Source organism: Panthera tigris, chromosome B3 (genome assembly GCF_018350195.1).
Source record: "Panthera tigris isolate Pti1 chromosome B3, P.tigris_Pti1_mat1.1, whole genome shotgun sequence".
In the NCBI taxonomy this organism is placed as follows: Eukaryota; Metazoa; Chordata; class Mammalia; order Carnivora; family Felidae; genus Panthera; species Panthera tigris.
In genome coordinates this window covers 39,169,405-39,191,872 of record NC_056665.1, presented here as the reverse complement: position 1 = coordinate 39,191,872, position 22,468 = coordinate 39,169,405, and the positions used below count along the sequence as shown (strand labels likewise).

At 49.8% G+C, this 22,468-nt stretch overlaps 1 protein-coding gene across 1 annotated transcript in view; it reads right to left on the bottom strand.

Annotated features, from left to right (window-relative positions):
* The window catches only part of MEGF11 (multiple EGF like domains 11), a 230,607-nt gene that overhangs the window by 96,730 nt on the left and 111,409 nt on the right, over window positions 1–22,468 (bottom strand). The gene's annotated exons all lie outside the window — the stretch shown is intronic.

Sequence of the window (22,468 nt, the reverse complement as noted above, 5' to 3'; positions counted from 1 at the left end):
GATGCATGGGGGCCTGGCATTCAAAGTCCTCCACACCCAGGCCCAGTCTTTCCACTGCCCAACCCCTTCCCACTCAGGTTCCCAGCAGAGTCTGCCTTTGTACGCCTCAACTTTGCTGAAGCTATTCCCCCTGCCCCAGAGTCCTGCTCCACACAAACCCATTCTAAACCCCCATAAGGCAAGTTGTTTTGATTTCCCTTGTTATTCAGTTGTCTTTACTATGACTCAAATTTCTCATAGGGAACACAGTGTGTGAGACAAGAAATGCTTCCAACTATGATTTCTCTGATATTTCCATATACAACAGAGGGTGACTTGATATCTTTGAGTTGAGGTGGAGAGCTAAAAAGGCAGATGGACGACACCAAGACCTGTAAAATGGATATACTAATCCATGTTTCACCTCATGGCAAAGACTAGGATGAAATTAAAGGGAAGATGGTGGCCATGAAAGGGCTTAGGGCTGCCACTGAGATCTTAAGTCAAGACTTCCTGGGTGCCTGGGTGGCTCAGTCAGGTCTGACTCTTGGTTTCAGCTCAGGTCATTATCTCACGGTTTCATGAGTTTGAGACCCGTGTTGGGCTCTGCACTGACGGAGGCTGCTTGGGATTCTCTCTCTCTCCTTCTCTCCCTGCCCCTCCCCTGTTCACACCATCTCTGTCTCTCTCAAAATAAACAAATAAACAAACTTAAAATTAAAAAAAAAAAGAGAGACTTCCCTCCAAGTCTTGGTTCCCTTACCTGCTAAATGAGGTGTTGGAGAAGGAGGTCTCCAGGAACGATTTTGGCTCTGATCTAACTTAACCACTGAAGACAGAGGGGTGGAGAAGAATTCACTCAGACAGGGCACAAAGGGGGCTTCAAATATTTTTGTAACATTTTCTTTCTTTAAAAAAGATATGACATAGGGGCGCCTGGGTGGCTCAGTCAGTAAGCGTCTGACTTCAGCTCAGGTCATGATCTCATGGTTCATGAGTTTGAGCCCCGCATTGGGCTCTGTACTGATTCCTGAGAGCCTGGAGCCTACTTCAGATTCTGTCTCCCTCTCTCTCTGCTCCTCCCCCACTCACTCTCTCTCAAAAATAAACATTAAAAAAAAACTTTTAAAAAAGATACGACACAAATACAGTGAATCTTAATTTTTTTTTCAGTCTGGGTGGTGGGTGATTTTCATATTATTTTCTCTATTTTTTTCTATGTCACAAATGTTTAACAATTTAAAAAACAGTTTTGTGATCTTCTCAGCAGTAACCATCTATTTGCCTGACTTCTACCATGTCAATAGGAGGCACCATCTCCAAGGGCAAACCATATATCAGTGGAAAAGACTGAATTTGGGAGTGGTAAGATCCCGTACTGCAGGAGATATTCAAGCAGAGGTCAGATGCGCTGTACATATTATGGAAGTGGTTTGTATGATGGGTGAAGGTTGGTCTCTGTGACCTCAGAAGACTCTTCATTCTAATTCTCTGTTCTTACAGTGCCAGCAGAGGTGCTGTTCTTGGTGCTGAATCCCACACCAGTAAACTTCTGAACACAGACCATGGAAATGAGAACAATTCCTTTCATTCTTGTCACTCTAAGATACAAACTAATGCTTCAATTTCCAGGACATTCTAGTGACCAAAATGATAGGAAAAGCCCTTCTTTTTTTTTTAAGTTTATTTATTTATTTTGAGAGAAAAAGAAAGTATGCATGAGCAGAAGAGGGGCAGAGAGAGAGAGGGAGAGAGTTCCAAGCAGGCTCAGTGCTCTCACATGGAACACCAATATGGGGTTCGAACTCACGAACCGTGAGATCATGACCTGAGCCAAAATCAAGAGTGAGATGCTTAACTGACTGAGCCACCCAGGCGCCCCAAGGATAAGCCCTTCTTAAAGGGGTTTCTGGTATTTGCTTTCCTGAAATTTCTTCTCTGATCCCCAGCTACTGCTGGCGGTTGCTTGTTCTTTCCCAGCCTTATACGGAACAGCACAGAACTGGGAACCAGAATGTTTGGGGATAAGTTCTAGATCAGCCACTGATAGGCTGTGTGACCCACAGCGAATCCCTTCACTATAGTGAGCTTCTGATTCTTTATCTGTCAAGTGGAGATAATTGCACCAGCTGATAAAATGCTTGAAAACATGCTTGCTTGTGAAAACACTTAAGTGCCATATAATTATTAATTGGCAATAATATTATGATTCCTGCTCCAGTAAGTATGAAGTGAAACTATCCCTCAGGGCGGGAAGGCAGTGAGTGTTGGGGGTTGAGTTAAGCTGAGAAAACTCTTGAGGAAGTTTAGAGAAAAACTGTCCAGTTGGTTTCCCTGTGGGTAAATGAAAACCTTTTCAGATAGTGTCTGGTGACATTTGCAAGCATCACAGAATTTTAGAGTGGAGGTGGGTAGTGAAGCATCTCTAAGTGATGTGGTGTTATTTGTACTGACTGAGCTGAGGGGCAGCCTCAATGGGTAGGGAAATGGGGTCCTCCTGGGACAACAAAAAGGGTTTGAGGTCAGAATGTCAGGGCCCACATTCTAGTCCTGGCTCTCTGCCATTAACCTATTCACATAGTGGAAAGCAGCTGGACTCAAGTCCAATGTACCCACTGACTAGCTGTGTCACCTTGGGAAAGTCATTTCACTTCTCCAACCCTCAGTTTCGTCTGGTGGAAAATGGGTATATTGAAGCCTACCCACAAGGATGGTTATAATAGTAAAATGAAGTCTTGGATGACAAAGAGCTTGCTAACCTGTAGCACTGTATGATGGTTCGTATTCATCCTTTGGGGGCCTCTGTATTAATCACCTATAAAATGGAGACAACAGGGCTTGACCTTATGAGCTGGATAAGAATGAGGAGAAGAATCACACAGCCACTGGCATTTTGTTATCATTGTGAGAAGTGGGAAGGGGGAGGAAGATGGGGCAGAGGAGACATGCTGAGCTGAAAGTCAAGAGATGGGTTTCCAGTTTCTGCTCTACCCTACTCAACCACATGACCTCAGCTTCCACATCTCTAAAGTGAAGGATGGGAGTTGGTCCCTGCCAGCTACAACATACAACATACTCAAGCGCTGGGCTTCTCCCTGAGTTGTCTGAGCCCACAGAGCTAAAGCAATGCTGGCCTAGAGTTCTCTGAGGGAGCTAAGCCAACAACTTTCATTTCCATTTCATTCTCTGATTGAAAGGGCCAAGCATCTCAGTCCCTTCTCTCCTCCACCTGTGGTCAAACCCCAAAGCAGGCATGATTTAGACACAGTGGGCCCCAGAGACTGGGTTTTGAATTCAAAATCTTGGTGTTCTGCTGAGCTCTCTGGTTCTGGCCTGGCTTCCTCCCCACTGCTGGCATCCTCGACAGGAAAATAAATTGCTGTTGTCACTCTGCTTTTTGTTCCAGTCTATATTCCATGAATAAGATATCTGAATGACATTAAGTAACCTGTATACAAAAGTCCTTTCTAAAGGCCAGAATGGTAAGCACAGAGAGGTGGGCTCCAGGGCTGGGAGAGAGCCAAGGACAGCTCCCCACTGGCAGCCTAGCCAGTGTTCAAGAAAGTAGGATCTGTACATGTGCACACACAATGGGAAAGGGACCTTCATGCTTTTCCCGGGAAGCAGGGGACCTTGAGCCTACTGATTCAACCTTAGGAGCAAACACAAACGCCTCATTCTCCTTCACCCCAGGGGCTGCATTTCACTACAACCCTCCTACTATCCCGGATTGAATTCTTGCTGTCTTGGCTCAGGCGCTATCAGTTAAGCCTCATTCATGTTCTGATTCATGTGGCTTCACACTGCTGACCTGCCTGGGGCTGAGGGGTCCATGGTGCCAGCACTGAGTGAGTTAAGTTAGGAAGACTCATAGGTCGGCACAGGTGAGTCACCAGGTATTCTGCCAGCCCTGGCTAGCTCCTCACACTAATGGTAGAATTGACATGTGGCATTATTAGCATGAGGCATATGCAAAGTTCAGCATCAAGTAAGAGCCAAGCCCATGCTTGGGACAATCTTAGGAAAATATAGTCACACATAGACACACACACACACACACACACACACACACACACACACACACACACACACGATTCCTGACCCACAGGACTTACAGTATGGTATAACTCCCTTCTTTTTTCTTTTCTTTATAAAGTTAGTTATTTTGAGACAGAGAGAGTGTGAGTAGGGGAGGGGCAGAGAGAGGAGACAGAGGATCCCAAGCAGGCTCTGCACAGTCAGCGGGCAGAGCCCGGCGTGGGGCTAAAACTCATAAAACTGTGAGATCATGACCTGAGCCAAAATCAAAAGTCAGACACTTAACAGGATGAGCCACCCAGGTGCCCCAAACTCCCTCCTTTTATATATCAGGATGCTCTTATTCAGGGAGGGACAGAGACTTGCCCAAGGTAAAAGAGTCACAGGGGCCATAAACCAGATCCCTGGACTCCAAGTCCAGTGCTCTTTCTACTAAATCATGCTGTCTCTACCTAAGAATATTGCCTGTTCCAGAACCCATGGAATAACAAAACCTGAATTCCTGTCCCAGCCTGGCCTGCCAGGTGAGTTGGGAGGCTAATGAAAAGGACAGCAATGTAACCTGAAGTTCATAAGAGCTTTTTGCTCTTGTGTTCGGGGAGAAAATTTCTGGTTCTTTGGAGTCTGTCTACTTATGGTCTTAATTACTTGCGTGTACGAGATCTTGCAATCTGTGCCTGGGGACTCTTTGAATTGCAGATTAATATTCAACTAGCTGGAACGATCTTCAGAAGGAGGCTCGTGGTAATTAAGTTGGTTAGAGAACACTTCAAACTAACTTTTTTTATGGCACACAAGTGCAGTAAATTACCAGTTTAGAAGGAAGACCAGTCCCTTAATGGTATTTCTTGGGAGACATGGTGGGCCATGCACTTCATTCCGAGAGGCGGGAGTGTCCTTGGGGGTCCCTTCCTAGGGGCTGGGTGACTGCAGATTGTGGGGATGGGAAGAAAGGGTCAGAGAAAGGAGTAAAGATATGAACTGGGCTGTGAGGCTTTGAGTCAAGACCCAGTGACCTAGCTGACATCTGTGACTTAAAACCCAGTGATTCTGTCTAGGGAGGAGAGACATCACAGTGAAAGAAAGTGACAGAGTATGGGCATTTCAGAAGCAGAGAGTGGGACTGGTGAGCAGAATCTAGTGAGTGAAAATGCTGGGTCATATCTGGTCTTCTAAACAAAGTGGGCTGGGGTGGGGGAAGCCTTGAAAGACTGCCCAAAGCTGCAGGTATTTTAGAGGATAATTTTCGGTACCGGTGAAGAATAATCTGTGTATCTTAGACTAGCTGTTCTTACCGTTGTGTCTCACATGACAAATCAACAGAGTGTGAGGTTTGTCACAACTGATTTGCTACTAATGTACAAAACTGGTGAATAACTTATTTTTCAGACTAAGTAACAGAAGTGTCAAGGTTGTAAGTGCACGACAACCTCGCTCTATATTACTCACGTTACGTTCTTAAACGGGAGAGGGTGGGAGCCACTGAGATTGTCCGTACCCACGGCCAGCTTATCTGGCCCCGGCCCATGGGAACAGCATATGTCACTGTGTCTCAGTGGAACAAAAGTCAAGGAAACCATTTTTAAGGATACACACGGTCAGGTGGGGAGCCATTAGATGTGGCAATGGGGGTGGGGTGGAAGGTGGAAGGAGGAATCCCCCAGCTAGAGTGCTGGGGTCCCCAGCAGCTCTATATGGCATGGTGTGGGGCTGTGGGGGTGCTTAAAGGGAGCTGGCAGGAGCGGCCACATGTGGTGCCTTTCTCATAGCTGGTATAGAAATGCCCAGGTGCTGCAGGAACCTTCCTGTCTGTCCTTCCAGTGGCTTCAGACGCTGCATCAGCACAGATGTCCTCAGGGATTGCTCTGACCAAATGTGGCCACCATAAGATTTTAGAAGACCCCAAGGGGTGAGAATGAGGAGGAAGGAAGTATAGGATGGAGTGGGGGGAGTGGAAGGAGGAGGGAGTCCTCCTCGCTTACTGGACATGCCATTGCCCAGCTGGGGGACTCGGACCAAATCACTTCAGAACTCAGTTTCCTTGTCTGTAAAAATGACATCTGCAGGAGATAAAAGATGTGAGAGGCTGCTTATGTGAACCTAGAGAACCTGGAGGCAGACAGCACTGTGCGAAAAAAACTCCTGGTTTCTTGTAAGAAACCTCCACCTCCAACAAGCCTCGTGTGACATTTTGCAAGTCACTTGGACAAGTCTCTTAACTCCTCTGTTTCCTCGTCTATAAAAAAGGGATAATAATAGTTCACAGGAGGGGCGCCTGGGTGGCTCAGTCGGTTAAGTGTCTGCCTTTGGCTCAGGTCACGGTCTCGTGGTTTGTGGGTTCGAGCCCTGCGTCGAGCTCTGTGTGGACAGCTCAGGGCCTGGTGCCTGCTTCGGATTCTGTGTCTCCCTCTCTCTGCCCCTCCCCCACTCACACTCTGTCTCTCTCTCTCTCAAAAATAAATAAATATTAAAAAAAATTTTTTTTAAATAGTTCATAGGATTGTGGTGAGGATAAAGCAATGCATGTAAAGCCTGGAATGCAAGCTGTGAGAATAGACCTCTGGTGAATTGACCTAGTATTATTATTATTAAACATAAGGAGTGGACTAGGCAAATTCTAGTACATCCATGGAATATTATGCAGCCCTTCCAAATGACAATTATGTGGCAAATTAAAGCGTGATTATGCCATGCTGTTGACAGAAAAAAAGAACATACTATCACATACCATATGTACACATTATGATCATAAAATGTATGCATATGAACAGAGAATGCAAAATAATGAGGAGAAATATAGATTTCTTTCTCCCCAAATTCTGTTTCTCAATGTTAAAAAATCAGGGTATGGGGGAGATGCTCCTGGGTGGGGGGGGTCTCTGGCCCTGGCATGTCGAGGGTTAGGGGCTGTCTCTGCTCCCTGGTTAGCTGCTGCCTGGAGGCTGAACTCCCACAGTGCGACCCCCCTGAGATGTGGGACCCTGAAGCTAGAGCCCAGCATGGAGAGTCCTCAAGCACCTGCCCAAGCAATGTCAAAGTGGCCCAACTGACTCCTCCTTTGCTTAATTTGTGTCAATCGATTTCCTATTTTTAATTAATAATTCTAATTATGATGCAGCAAATTTACCCAACAGCCGTGACTGAATTAATTAGGGTCTATTGATTGGGGCTGCAGAGTTATCCCACAGTTTCTGACACCATCGATTTCCTGTTGGGAACAAATAAGAAAACACGGGTAGGGCAGATGCGGCTGTCATCCCAGTCTTGCCCCTGCCGCTCCCCCACACCCCCTGCTGTCAGAGCCACCAGGCAGCAGCACCTCCCTTAGGAGCCCCAGGGAGGCCATCCCAGCCCTTGTTAGTTTCCACAAGGTAGCAGGGTAGGTGACAACAGGCCTGCCCTGGAGCAGGGGGCTCTGCAGAAAGGGTCACAGCAGTTCTGGGCTTTGTTTAGAATCTGTTCAGAATTCTGCTGCTGTATCAATGGGCAGAGATTAACTTCCATCTCAGTGTCCCTTCTGCAGTAGAGAATCTTGGAGACTCTCCTCTCTTGCCCTGTCATTTTACAGATGAGGGAACCAAGGCCCACGGAGAGCACGGTCTTGCCCAAGACAGCCCACTGGGTCACTGAACAGCTGCAGCTGGAACTTAATTAAGTCTTTGGCCTCCATGTCCCATCCCACTCACATGGCACAGAAAGTGTGCCTGGCCGAGCTGGAGGAGCCTGGAGGGCAGGGACAGATTTTATCTTGTGTCTCTGTCCTCTACTATGGGGTCGACCATCAGGCAGAGAAGCTTGGTACCCAGCGTGACCTTGGTGAGCCAGCTCTGTGTGTTCTTGGCCTCACCCTCCAACACTGGCTCTGTGCTTGCTTCTTGCTATTATCCTTCTGGACCTTGAGAATGCCAGCCTCCCACCTCCTGCCCCAGGTCTCCAGACTCCGCACCTGGTCTTGATATCAATATGGTGACTTCTGTGCCACGCCTGCACTCCTGAGTCCGTGGGGAACCAGATGAGTCCCCACTGCCTTTGTGCCTTCCCTGTGCTGGGCACCTCACACACGGGGTCTAATTTAATCTCCACAACTCACTGAAGAAACAGATGTATGAGGAAACTGTGGCTCAGGGAGATAAAGTAGCTTGCCATATTCCCATTGTGAATAAGGCACAAAGATGTGAATCTGGGACTGTCTTACTCCAAAGCCCGTCGTGATTCCTTCACAGGAGGAGAAAGGAAAGAAATCAGGAGAGGGATATTAATAGTGGAGACCATGGGATACATCCGGTCCTCATAACAACACTGGGAAGGGCACCCAACTAATAAATGGAAGAGTGACACTTTGAAACTGGCAAAGACTGGGAAGTATGGGAAAGAACATGAGTAGTCATTTGGATACAGGTTGGCTTAAGACAAGTGAAGGGGCAAAGAAAGGTTGAGGCTGGAGGGGTATATTGGAGCCAGATCATGCAAGACTTGTGAATGAATGGAGGAGAATCTGGATGTCCTCTGTGCGGCCCGTGAGAGCAGCTTCAAGCTTTGAGCAGAGGAGGGCCATGGTCAGGGTGGTTCAGGGACCCTGATTTGATTAGGGTGGGTTTGAGGGGGGAGAGGCCAGATGAAGCAGAGACCATTAGAAAGTTACCACAATGGTCTTGAATGAATGAAGCCTGGAACCAAGGCATTGGTGGTGGGCACAGGGAAGAAAGCAAGAAGAATTGGGGGAGGGGGCTGATAGCACCTGCAGCTGATTGAAGGTGGGGTCTCCAGGATTTCTTGTTTGGGTCATTGGCAGGCAGTATGACCTCATTTTAACTGATTACATCTGCAAAGATCCTACTCCCAAGTGGGGTCACATTCACAGGCTCCAGGTAGACATGAATTTGGGGGTCACTGTTCAGTCCAGTACACAGGGGAATAATACATCTGCCTCATAGGATGGCCCCTTCCTAGGGCTAAATGAGATATGATTATGAGAAACAGCCACCTGACTTCCATTATTCTTCTTTCAGGTACAAAGTTGCTCCAGAATCTTCACCCATGAAGACTTAGAAAGACTATTTAGAAGGACAAATTCAGGAGGGAGAGTGGTCGTCACCAAAATCTGCCTTGAGATTCCCTGGGTGCCTAAGGTGCACAAACTGGGGTTTCCCATTACTCATCAGGTGCCCCGGGGAGGCCCCCTCACCCCCTCCTCAAGTTCTAGTCTTTCATCTCCATGGACTTCCCGTTGGTATCACAGCACGTGCATCAACTTGCATCAAGGGGCAGGGTGACCAAGGAGGACCAGGTCACCTCAAAGAGAGTAACTACATAGAGACGTGGTACTCATGTTCGCGTGGTACTCCCGAAGCTCCCAATTACCAGGTGTAACCTAATCAGTGGGTGCTTATGAACGTTTAACAACCAGGTCTTCGGTGGGGGGGGGGGGGGTGGGGGGGTGGGAAGGAGCCCTGGTTTGTAGCACTTGCTCATATCTATGGTGTAAAGACTTCTGCATGGCCAATTTCAAGCTACCAATATGAAGCAACAGAACACAGAATTGGGAATAAATGCACACCATCAGCTGTCATGAGCTGGTATGAGCCAGCTCAGAGCACCACTGCACACAGTCATCTGTAGCCAGGGAGCCACAAGGAAGGGTCTGTGCACATGATTCCCCCTCTCCACCAGCCAGCACCTTCTGGATTGGTCAACTCTGCAGTGGTCATCAGCCAATGGATACGGGTTTAGAAGTGGCAAAAACTCTTATGATTGGGGAGGCTGAGCACCATTTGGACAGGTGTGGTGCTGCAAAGGTGATCCGGGCCAGATGTGAATCCACATTCTGTCACTTACCAGCTGTATAACCTGGGTAAGTTACATAACCTCTTGTTGCATGATTAATCTTTCCCTCAACAATTATTGAAGCTTCACTGTTATAGACAATGGGGGAATAAAGATGAAAAATGAAACACAGTCCCTGGGTCAAGAAACTCACCATTTGGTGAAAAGAGCGTCGTAAAAAAATTATAATATCATGGCATAGGTATCAGTCTCCCCATCTATGGGGGTCAGGAGTCTACTCCAGAAAATGGAATAAGAATACACACAGAAAGCTCCCAACAGTAAGTGGAACACAGTAGGGGCTCGGCCAATGTTTGTTAAATCTAGGAAAGCAAATCTACAGCAGGAAATCATCAAGTATATGGCACATACCTGCTCTGGCAAGGTACTGGGCTCAGAGCTCTGGGGACTGCAAAAAATGACCATTGGGCTACAGTCTGGGAAGATGATGGGAAGGTCGCACCTTTCCCTTGCCCCTTCCTGTCTGCTCATCCAGTGGTCACCTTCTTTCGCCATGCCACTGTGGGAGGTCAGGGTTGGGGGGGCCTCTGGCAGATTCCTCAGTGCCTACCCAATCGGAGTAGCTGGGCACAATATGGCTTTCTTTGTTATAGGAGACAGACCCTTAGACATTTCTTTTTTTTTTTTTTTTTAATGTTTATTTATTTTTTGGGACTGAGAAACAGAGCATGAGTTGGGGGGGGGTGGGGAGTGCGGGGAGAGAAGGAGACAGAATCCGAAGCAGGCTCGAGGCTCTGAGTTGTCAGCACAGAGCCTGACACGAGGTTCAAACTCATGAACCAGAAGATGACCTGAGCCGAAGTCAGACACTTAGCTGACTGAGCCACCCAGGCACCCTGACCCTTTGACATTTCTAGGCCTCAAGTCATAGAATGGGATAGTGCAAAGAGTTCACTAATACAATTATTATTTTCTTCTTTTTAACTAATTAAAAAAAAACAACAACCTTTTTTCTCAACTTCAGTAGTCATTAGCATATGGCCAAATCTTGCTTCAACTTATCATCTCTTCTCCTACCATCCCCCATGTTTTTCTCTTTCACTGATCAGTTAGGATTGGTTGAGTTTTTGCTGCTACCCCCATCACTCCAGGCTTGCAAAATAACTTCCTCTTGCCTATTTTTCCTACAATACCTGTATGCTGCCAACAGAGGGCAGCAGGCTGCCTCATCCCTATGGTTCAAAGAATTTCATCCTAGAATCAAAACTCTTGATTTTCCAATAAAAACAAAACAATCTGTCATTCTTTTCTTAAAAAAAAAAAAATCTCCTTCCCATCCACCCAATTTTTCGCTGGAAGCAAAGAGTTAAATAAAATTTAAACACAGTGACTCCTCTTAGCAACGCCCTTGACAACCTGCAACATTGACAAATTGTCTCTGATCCAAACTGCCTTCTTTTACAAAGCTTCCAGCTACAAATCCAAGCTGACAGCCGAATATCACCTTCAAAACGACAAGTTTAAATGAGTTATTATTTGTAAAGGGCTTAGAAGGGTGTCTAGCACATAGTAAGCGCTATGCAAGTATTTGAGGTTCTATTTGTTTTCAATTTTTAATTCTTTTCTTCCCCCATTGCACAGGAATGTAAATTTGTTTCAACACTGCAGGAATTAGCAACGAATGAGTCTTTATTACTCCGGTTTAATTATCTACTCCCTGGGAGCGGGAAAGGGGATGCCTATGGAGACCGGAAGTTGTCCCAAAGGTGGCTTGGGCTGGGGCTGATTTCTCTCCTCCTCCAAAACCTCCCCACAGGGGAGACTCTGCAGCTCCCTCTGGTTTACTCATGGTCATCTGACTATCTGGGCTGAGCCAAACCTGCTAATTACAGCGATGTTGGACAGGGGTTATTATTTTTTTTTCTTTCCTGAGTTAAGCCAAGAAATGCTGCTGGAGAAGCACAGCTGGTGTGAGCGGGATCAATTAAATTATCATAAGCAGCAGGGGGATGGAGGAGGGGAGGTCTCACAAGCCAGGGCCATTATTACCACCGCAATGGAGCTGTCATCTGTAGACAGACAGCCGTATGTCAAGCCTGGCAGAGACGGTCAGACTGACGGGAGCCCTCGGTGTCACCTCGGGGAACTGTTGGCGCCCACGAGTTCTCGAGAGGCTGCTAATGATGGTGACAGTGGTGACTGCCATTAACTGAGCTCCTTCTGTGGGCCAAGCATGTCATACGTTGTTAGCACCTAAATGGGTGTTACCCTGCCCATTTTCCAGAAGAGGACACCTGACCCTCAGAGCCACTGACTTACTCAAGGTCTCACAGCCAGTAAAGTGAAAGGGCTGGATGATGGCCAGGTCTGTCTAGCCGACATGTTCCCGTTCAGAAAAAGCTGGCTTTACTTCCCTTCACCACCCTGGGGTCCTCTGACCCTGCTTGCTGTCCCCCTCCTTCCTCCCCCTCTTAGAGTGCTTCTCCAGAAGATGCTTGCTCTTGGGTGCTCCTTCTCAGTACCCATAGGCTCCTCCAGGCAGGTGAAGCCCAAGGGAGCACGTTTGTTGCTGTCTTTGCCTCGGGCACAGAAATGACTCCAGCCCGGGCTCTCCAGCCTCTAAGGCCTGCCGGTCAGGTTCCTGCTGACTGGTGTCCCAGAGAGAACATTCGGGCGCATGTGGGCATGGGGGGTGTGATGCAGTGAGAGCCTGACTCATCGGCCGGGCTGGTGTATGCAGTAAGATTTGGAGCCCGCCCCGGGGTGGTCAGACGTAAAGACCAGGAAGACAGAGATGAGAGGAGACAGGCTCCCAGAGACAAGACTTGAGAGGGTTTCTGGGAAGGAAAAGAGCCTGCCTTTCAGACTTCTTTGGACAGGAGCCAGGTGGGGTTGAAACAGGAAACAGTGGAGTTGGTGGAGGTGAGAGGCAGGGTGTCAGGGGTGCCAGGATACAGGGGACGGGGACGCTGGATGAGCCTGGGAATGGGGAGCTGCACCCAAATACAATGCGTACCCAGCAGGCCTTGCAGACCTGATAGGGTCGTCCAGGCCTCAGTAGGCAGGGTCGCCTATAGGACAATCTAGGCGGGCCACAGAGGGACAGACAGGGAGGGAAGCCAGGCTCCGCTCACAGGAACATCCGTCTCCTTTGGGTGCTTGACAGTCTCATCTCAGGGTCACGTGAAGCCCCCAGTGTGGTTCAGAGTCTGTCCCTCCCATGCGATTCCAGTGACCGGGAAGGGCATGTACCATCCAGCTGGCACTGCCCAATCAGGAGGGGCCTCCCACTTCATTCCGCTGTGCCCCTGCAGGACAGGTAACCCTGTCTGGGCACCATCCTCTTGGCTTTCACCTCTGACCCTCCCTGTAGAATAAGACGGTGGCTGACAGGTGGCTGGGCTGGCCTCAGAGCCACTCTATGGTTTTAGTGGAATGGGTACAGACAAGTGGGTGAACCCCAGATGCCCACTCACCCCGGTTCTACCTGCTGCATCAGCCAGCAGCCCAAAACCATGTGTGACAGTGCGAGAGAGGGGATGAGTGACAGTACGTAAGTGTGTGCGTGTGTGCGTGTGTGCGTGCGTGCAGGAGTGTGGATAGATGTTTATGGAACCGTGCGTGTGAATGTGAAGAGCGTGTCAAAGGGGGTGGGGTGGGTGTGAGTCCGTGTGGGGGGCTGTGGAAAAGTTCTGAACACGAGGTTAGAGCAACAAAGAGCTCTTGACAGACATAGTCGGGCAGACCCAGAGCCAAAGACATGCTGAGATCAAGAGAAGTATTTGGAGAGCCAGAGGCCCCAGAGACAGGCTACGATGAAGGGAATGCAGATCTGGAGAGACAGAGAGGAGAGAGAGACACAGAGAGAGGTAAGTTGAGGAAGGAAAGCAAGACAAGGATAGCTTTTCAGCAGAGAGGGCTGAGTGTCAGTGATACCTGTGCATCCCCTAGATAGGGTCCCCCTGAGATGCATTGGAGGGTCAGCCTAATGTAACCCCATCACTGTAGTGAGACCCATCACTGTAACTCCATCACTGTGGGGCTATTTCTGGTTCCAAATGTCAGCCTTGGAATGGGAAGGGCGGAGCCCAAGGGAGAAGAAAAAGCATGCGTGTCTGTGAATGTGTGGAGGGTTTGGTGGGCAGGGTCTATGCCTATCAACCAGGAGCTACCTTGCAGAAGGGCCCTGACCACCTTCCTCCCTCCCCTCTCTCCACATCCCCCAGCCTCAGTCATCCCAGAGACCACTGACATCCCCCCAGCGGGCTTCTCTCTTGCCAAGCACCAATCCTGAAACGACATGCGTATTCTGCTGACTTAAGTCCAATTTACTTGGGGAAGAAAACTTCCCTGGCCCCCAAATCAAATCACTCAGGGAAAGAAGGGGGTTGAAAGGAACCAGGGGAAATAAATGTATTCAGCAAGTGTATTTTTATTCCAATAAAACTTGATTCAATAACCACCATGAATATTTCATTTGCAGGAGGCTGCCCCCCTCCTATAGCCTGCCTGGTCTCAGGCCAATTTTGCCCTCCCTCCCTCTGGGGCAGCACAGTCCCCTGCTCCAGTGCTCTGGGCAGCTCTGACAGTAGACAGGGAATGGCAGGGCCCTCCGGCCTCCCAGCGATCACCAGCTTCTCAAGGGGCCTGGCCCAGTTTCAAGAATAGGGCAGCACTGAGCGCTGAGAGCTTTGGGTGGAGAACTAGGTTCAAACACTGACTTGCTGGTTAACCTTAGTCACGTGACCTCACCCTGCACCTGCTCCTTCTCTCTGCCTTACCACATTCTTATGAAGATCAAAAAAGACACAATGGATATGGACAACTTTATGTACATCAGTGATTATCCTTCCCTGGGATTGGGAGCCAAGGCAGAGTTATCCAAAAACTGTATCCCCACAACAACCTACCCTTTTCTGGATCCATGCTTTTAAGCCATTTCCTTTACTATCCCACTCTCATTCCTTACCCCATCCCAAACCAGGCCATGCCACCTCTAATAAGTAAATCTAGGTGGGGCTGGAAGGGGTCAGACTGGGAAGGGGATTGTAGGCTTCTGATGTTTTGATAGCACAAAAGCACTACCCTTTTCCTGGGCCCCAGTCATGTGTAATGGGTGGGGCTGATTCCACAGCCAATCAGAACACTCCATTCCCTGTCATAGTGATTAGTCCTGGGATGGGCATGGGACCCAGCCAGGCCAACGTGACAATCCTGGGACTTTCACTGGACTAATTGGGTAAAAGGGCTCTCTCTCTCTCTCTCTCTCTCTCTCTCTCTCTCTCTCTCTCTCGGTTGGGGATGTGAAGTTGGGAGACTGCAGATCTGGAGCTGCTGATGAGCATTTCTGGTTTTTCTTGGGAAGAGAACACTTGAGAATGAAGCCAACACAAAGGAAGATAGCTCCAAGGTGGAGACAGATTACTGACATCATCTGAGCCCTGTGAGGTAGCTGTATCCAGAGAAATATCCACCTCTGTTCTTCCCAGTTACAAGAGACAACAAATCCCCTTCTCTGCCTAAGCCATCTTAGGTTGGGTTCCCATCACTTGCAGTGAAACAGTACTGGTTAATGCCTGGGATCTGAGGCATATCTTTTCATCTCACTAATTAAAACTTTCTTCATCCCCAGGGAAATGTCTAGGGAAAGCGGGGCATCCAACTGGAAGACATGGTGGGGACTTTATGCTGGCTCATCCCAGTCCCCTTACCCCTGGAAGTACCTTGAAGAATTCAAAAGCAGTCAGCAGTTGTAGTGCCCCCCCCCCGCCCCCGCCATGAAACTCTCGGCATCCCTCAGGGAGTTGGGGTAGGGTCCTGCAGGGACAACTCTAGGGGTTACCCCTACCCCCACCCACCTTGCGGGCGGCTCTTGCTTCTCGGTATTGTCATCAATCAACCAATCAATCAGGTAATCAACAACAAAGGTAAAGTGGAATAATGGGCTCAGGATCAGGAAGATTGGGCAGGTTGGATGCCCCTCTGTGCCTCAGTTTCCCTGTCACTGAGATGAGGGGATTGGAGAAGATGAACTCAAGCCCAGCTCTGACATCATCTATATTTATGAGTCTTTACTATGCTTTAGACACTTGGGAGAAATAGAAATAAAGAAAGGACTCTATTCTTAACCTCACAATCTCTTTGGGACTAGAAGACACACATTAAAATAAAGCAAAAAAAAAAAAAAAAACCCCACAAAAACCCCAAAACAAAAAACAGTAATGCTGTCCTAAAGGCAAAACCTGAAGGAGAGGAGGACTGACCAGGGTGGACTGCAGGCTCTTTCCTGGTTCTCTGAATCTGTGAGAAGGAAAGAGGCTACGTCTTGGGGAGACAGAAACAGCAGCCAGTGCCAGTTGGCTGAAGCCCAAACAGTTTTCTACGGAAGGCTCTGGGCATCAGAGGAGTTTCCCAGAAGCCCCTGCCTTTCCAAGCTGGTTTGGGCAAGTGTGGAACTAAGACCCAGGTGGGCTGGGGTGAAAACTCAGGAGGAGGAGGGGGTGGAGAAGAGAGGACAGGCACTTGTGGGGAGCTCATTTCTCTTCACTATTTCCTCCCTTGCAAGTTTGCAAATTGCAAAGTGGCTTCTGGTAAGACAGAGAGAGAGAGAGAGAGAGAGAGAGAGAGAGAGAGAGAGAAAGAAAGGCAGGGCAGGGCTCCTGGGTCAGCTGGGGATTTAGGGTGTGGGGCAAATGAGGAGACTAGAGCTAGCCAGGCAGGTGTGTGGGTCTGGGGTCTTTGTCAGAGTCCTGAATAAGGGACAGGGAAGAGGCCAGATACAAAGACCCCTGCAAGCAACATAGAGCCACCCAGGCCCTGTACCACAGCTAGCTGAGCTCAGGGCTCCATCCTGCAGGTAGGGCCTGGTGGCTTGGGATGTGGACATGGTGACAGGTGCTGGGGTCTCAGGCCAGCTGGCTATTCTATGACATGTGCCCTCTTGGACCACCATGTAAGGCAATGCAGGAGGTTTGCTGCAAATGGGTGCCCCGTGGAGGGGGCCGGCGGGGAATGGACCTGGCTTGTACTCCACTCGCCTGGTCATGTGCCCTGGCATGGGGCTCAGTCTGTCCCCATGGAGAAGTGTTGCAAGGGTGGGCCCTGTGCTCTCTCTTGAGGTACAGAAGCAAACAGTCCTGAGGACAGAAGTAAAGTGCTGGGGCAGAGATGAGGAGGCTTTGCCCTGACTTGACCTCCCTGACTGTGACCATAGGCAACTCCTCCAACTTCTCTGAGGCTGGGCTAAACTGTGGTCCTCTCCTGACCACACACCCTGGTCCCTTCTCCCTGTATGTCTACACAGAGGGACCACATTCTTTCAGGAGCAAACCATGAGCCAGTCCCCCTGCCTCTTACCAGCCCCACAAATACAATCTCTCCTGGACCCAGTGCAACATGGAAACTCACCCAGCGGGAAGAGAAGAGTGCATGGCCCAGATTCTGTTTGGCCTCAGGCGGGGCCAGTTCCCCAGTACTGACAATACCAACTGCTCATGCTGGGGACAAGCTTTAAAAAAATTTAAAAAGACCATCCCATTTGCAAAATCTCCTCCTCCTTCCCCTTTCTTCCTCTTCTCCCTAATCTCAGTACCACCTAGGTAGCCCCTGACTCCCAAATCCCAGTTAGAAACCGGGAAACTGGGGTGCCTGGGTAGTTCAGTCAGTTAAGCATCCCTTGGTTTCTGCTCAGGTCATGATCTCACGGTTCATGAGTTCGAGCCCCACGTCAGGCTCTGTGCTGACAGCGTGGAGCCTGCTTGAGATTCTCTGTCTCTGTCTCTCTCTGCCCCTCCCTTTCTTTCTCTCTCAAAAATAAATAAATAAACAACAACAACAAAAAAAGAAAACTGGAAACTATCGTAGGTACCTTCCTCTTTCCTACCCTCTGGAACTAATTGGTCATCAAATTCTGTCAATCCTACTTTCCCCAAACTCCTTGGTGCCCCCTTTGCACGTCCACTCGCCTTTGTTCAGGCCCTGCTATTTCACAACTAGATCACTGCCTCTGCCCTCCAGGTGGTTCCCTGGACTTGATCTCCAGCCCACTTGGTTCACCTGTAAAGCAAGAGGCTTGATCTAGGTGACCTCTAATTTCCCATCTGGTGCTGCTTGTCATGACTGACGGTCTAATGCAGCCGTGCTTGGACCACACTCTTAGGTCCCAGACATTTAAAAAAAACTTTTTTTTTTAAGGTTTTTATTTATTTATTAGAAAGAGAGCATGAGCAGGGGAGGGGCAGAGAGAGACAGGGAGAGAGAGAATCCCAAGCAGGCTCCATGCTGTCAGCACAGAGCCCAACGTGGGGCTCGAACCCACAGTGGGATCATGACCGGAGCTGAAATCAAGAGTCGGATGCTCAACTAACTGAGCCACCAAGGAGCCCCGTGGTCCCAGATGCTTTTAAGAATCCGATGAAAGCTGTGGACTGTCCCTGACAAAACGCATACACGTGCGCACACACACATACATACAATTTGTATATGATTTCAAGGACTTCATGGTCTAACTGGGGCTCGGGTCCACAGACTCCAGGTTCTGAATTTCTGTTTGAATTTCTAGGGCCGCTGGGCTCAGAGGAAAGCCCAGACGAAGATCCTATTCTTTCATCATCCTCTGGATGGACTCCAGGGACAGCTGCTACTTGCCCTGAATTCCAGGTAGCAGTCAACTGCCCATCGGCTCAGGCCCTGGGGCTGAAGCCTGCCTGGAAGAAGCAGGGTTGTATCCACGAGAGCCACTAGACCTGACCCTGCAGGGTGACCCAGTTTACAGGCGGCCCAGCTGGGGCTGGAGAATGTAACCATGTGCCTTGGCCACATGCAGACCCAGTTAAAAGGCAGATTAATGGGTGGTCAGGTGTGAGGAAGCTAGCCAAGGCGCCACGCTGGGGAACACAAGGCATTTGTTCGGGTCTGTGAGGCACTTTATGAGTCCCTCCTAGCTGGCCTTTCTGAATGGAGAAGCCTCCCAAAGACTCACAGCCCCAATTGCGAAAAGGCTCCTCTGTCTCTGCCTGCTGGAGAGTTCACAGAAATCCAAGTGGGGCCGGAGTGCCCCTGTGCGTGTGCAGAAGAAAAGTGGCTCAATCAATGGGCTGGATTAGAGACCCTGCCGCAGCGGGCAGGTAATAGCAGCAAGGCACCAGTTGCTCAGACCAAATATCCTTACCCTGCACGTCACAAAGTGTCAATCACAAAGGATTAGAACCAGCCAGGGGCAGCGGCCCCCAAGAGAAAGGCCTGAGGCTGAGCCAGCAGACAAGAATGGGGCTGGGGAGGGTGGGATGGGCCGGTGGGGGCCAGCCTGGCGGCCTTGGGGGGCCGAGGATGGAGGAGGCGGGGGTTGGGACCAGGACAGGGAAGGGTTGGGAGAGAGGGCACGGAGGTCACCAGCAAAAGCAAGGAGGGAAGGGACAGCGAGGGGATAGTGTAGGCTCAGGATGAGGCCAGATTATTCTTGAGAGCAAGACTCTGAGTCTCATTGACTCCCCACTGTCTGTATTCTTGGAGTCTAAACCAATCACTGGAAAAATGTTAAAGTCTCCTGAAGTCCCGGGCTTCTTAAAAAAATATTTTTTTAATGTTTATTTATTTTTGAGAGACAAAGACACAGAGTGCCAAGTGGGGGAGGGGCAGAGAGAAGGAGACACAGAAACTGAAACAGGCGTGCCACGCTCTGAGCTGTCAGCACAGAGCCCAACGTGGGGCTCGAACCCACAGACAGTGAGATCACGACCTGGGCTGAAGTCAGACACTTAACTGACTGAGCCACCCAGGCACCCTTGAACTCCTGGGCTTCTATTGATAGTCCAAGTGCTTTGGGGAGCATGGTTGCCCAGAAAAACACCCCCCCATGAGGGCAGCCCCACAATCTCCAGAATTCTAAACCTGCACCAGCCCTCTGGGGCCCCTAGGCCTTCCCACAACATGATCTCACCCGACCCTCACAGCAAGCTCAGCAGATAGGGCTGTTAGCCCCTAGATCTCACAGAGGAGAACACCAAGGCCCAGAAAGAAGTGACTTCCCCAGAGTCCCATGGCTGGTCAAGGATGCTGCTACAAGCCCCCGTGTTCACAAACACATACCTTGTTTGTGAAACGGGTATGCTGCCTATGTGCCTCATGGAAATGATCACGATTGCTGTCATTTACTCCAGGCTGGGCGCCATGCTGAGCCCCAAATGTGCATGGTGTTGTGGATTCATGTCAAGAATGCTGTAGGCTGGTGGAATCGCTCTGTTTTGCACCTGTAGAAACTACGGCTCAGAGAAGTGAAGTAACTTGCCCAAGATCACACAGCCTGTCAGTGGCCAAGCCAGGATTTGATCCCTGGTGGATCTGGCTTCAGAGCTTCTGAAAATCAAACATGAAGGGGATTTGTAAAGTGCTGTGTGGGGGGTCAGTCATCACTGCTGGGACTGGGCAGGGGGTACTGTGGGGAGCGGAGAGAGGAAGCAGCCAGGATCTCAGTCCCTCTCAGCTGAGCTAAGTGAAGAGCTGGGTCTTGCTGGACGGGGACTGGGTGCCTCTCTGGGTGGGGTGGGGCTCGGTTTGTGTTTGGTGGGGCAACTATGACTGGCTCCTCCCTATATTTCAGCCTCCCACCACCCCTGCTAACAGCCTACAGGGGAAATCATCTGCAAGAGGTGATTTTCTGCTCCTGCTAGATCAAAGCCTGGCCCGGAATGAGCCCCCTCACTGGATAATGAAGATGAATCCTGGCCAGGTCTGCCCAGAAAGAGCGTTAACTAAATGAAGATGGCAGTTCAGTGACTGTGGAGTTTGGATCAGGGCCAAATTGAACTCTCTCTTCCAGCGTGTAGATGCAACACTGGGGCCGGTGTCCAAGAAAGGGGAAATGCACACGCCCACACCCACACACACTCATCCTGTCCCCCCCATCCCTGGCCACTGGCAGCCACCTCTGGGAGGGGCCGGTTCCAAGCTGACTCCTGGGTGGGGCCTCCTCCTGGCCCACTGTGGCTTGGCTTATGGACACTCATACTGGGTCCCTCAGTCAGCCTGGGGGCAGGGAGGAGGGGGAAGGGGCTCGATGCGGCAGGGGGTCCACCGGGTCTCCTGTGTTTACCCTGAGAACAATGGTAGCGCAGTAATCAGACCTGAGTTCAAGTGTAGCTCTTACAAGATTAAGTGACCTCAAGTGAACGCCTACGAGTCTCCAAGCCTCAATTTCTTAATCTATAAAATGGGAATGATAAAGACACCTGCCACCTGGATCCATGCCGGGCGGTGCCATATGAATCATTAAGTGGTAGACCCCCTTTTGCCCTGCACGGCCCTTGGGGCTTTGCCCTGTGCCCGAGACCCAGCCTGGGCTTGCAGTCCTGAGCTTTTGTGAACTTCTAACACTCATCATCCGCTTCCTAGGCTTCAGGATCAACCTCTCCAAGCCCTGCAACGCTGGGGAATCCCTGGCCCACCTATTCCCCCGAGATGATAATTAACAATGCCTCCAACCACCTAGCACATCGCACTGAACACTTAGAAGGAAAAACAGGGTGGAGGGGGGAAGTCAGCAGAGACAGGCCTGCCCAGAATTGGTTGGGGCATCCAGGACCAGCTTTCTCACCTTGGTTGCACGTTAGAATTACCTGGGGAACATAGAAAAGTCCATGCCAAGGTCCAGCCCCCGGTCTTGGTTCAGATCTCCAGGGTGGAACCCGGGCAGGGGAGATGTCTCTTGCCCAGGTTCCCCAGGTAATTCTAACGTGCAGTCAGCGTGCAGAACGCCTGTCTAGAGACAAGGCATTCTGGGCTTTAATGCGTGTGAGAATCACCTGGGAGGGCTTGTTACAACGCGGTCTCGGGCTCAGGCGGCCTGCGGTGGAGCTAGGGGGTCTGTATTTCTAACGAGCTCCGACTGATACTGACACTACGGGTCTGGGGGACTGCGCTTGTGAGTAGCGCTGCCTTGATGAAGGCACCCTGACTTGGTCATCTCTGTTCCTTGCCAGCCCTAACAAGTTTCTGCACAGCGCCCCCCTCAGGAAACACTTGTGGAATTCAATGCACCCGTAACAGAAACAGCAATGGATCTGGAGCCTGGTGGCCTGTTTGATTCCTAGTTTAAGTGTTCTAGCTCTGTCGATTAGGGCAAGGCACGTTATCAACCAGGGGTCTCCGTATCTGTGTCTGGAAAATAGGTACACCATTAATCCCCAAGGGCCTTGGAGGATCGGTGGGAGAAGAAAATGTCATCAAGTTAATGAAACGTAAGTTGATATTCTTTTTTCTTCCACTTGCCACTGAAGGGCACATATGACACAGAGCCTGCCCTCAGTGACCTCTCCATGCCTCTAATCTGGCTATCTTTGGTAACCCTCCAGAACCAGCACCCCAACAGCCCTGGAATCCAGCATGTGCTGGTCATGCTGGCTATGCAGACCATCCTGGGCCCCCCCACCCAGCTCCAGAGCCCTGGCCAGGCCCAAACGGTCCCTCAAAAACAAGCACGCTTCCAGATTTATAAGCACACAAAGACTCACAGGCCTTGGGCTTGAATTTGAACTTTGCCCCTTCCAGCCATGGGGTGAGCCCACGTTTGGGCTCCCAGCAGCCCTTGTAAACAACCGGCATCCCAATCACCCTTTTCTTCTTCTTCTTTTTTTTTTTTTTAATGTTTATTTATTTTGAGAGAGAGAGAGAG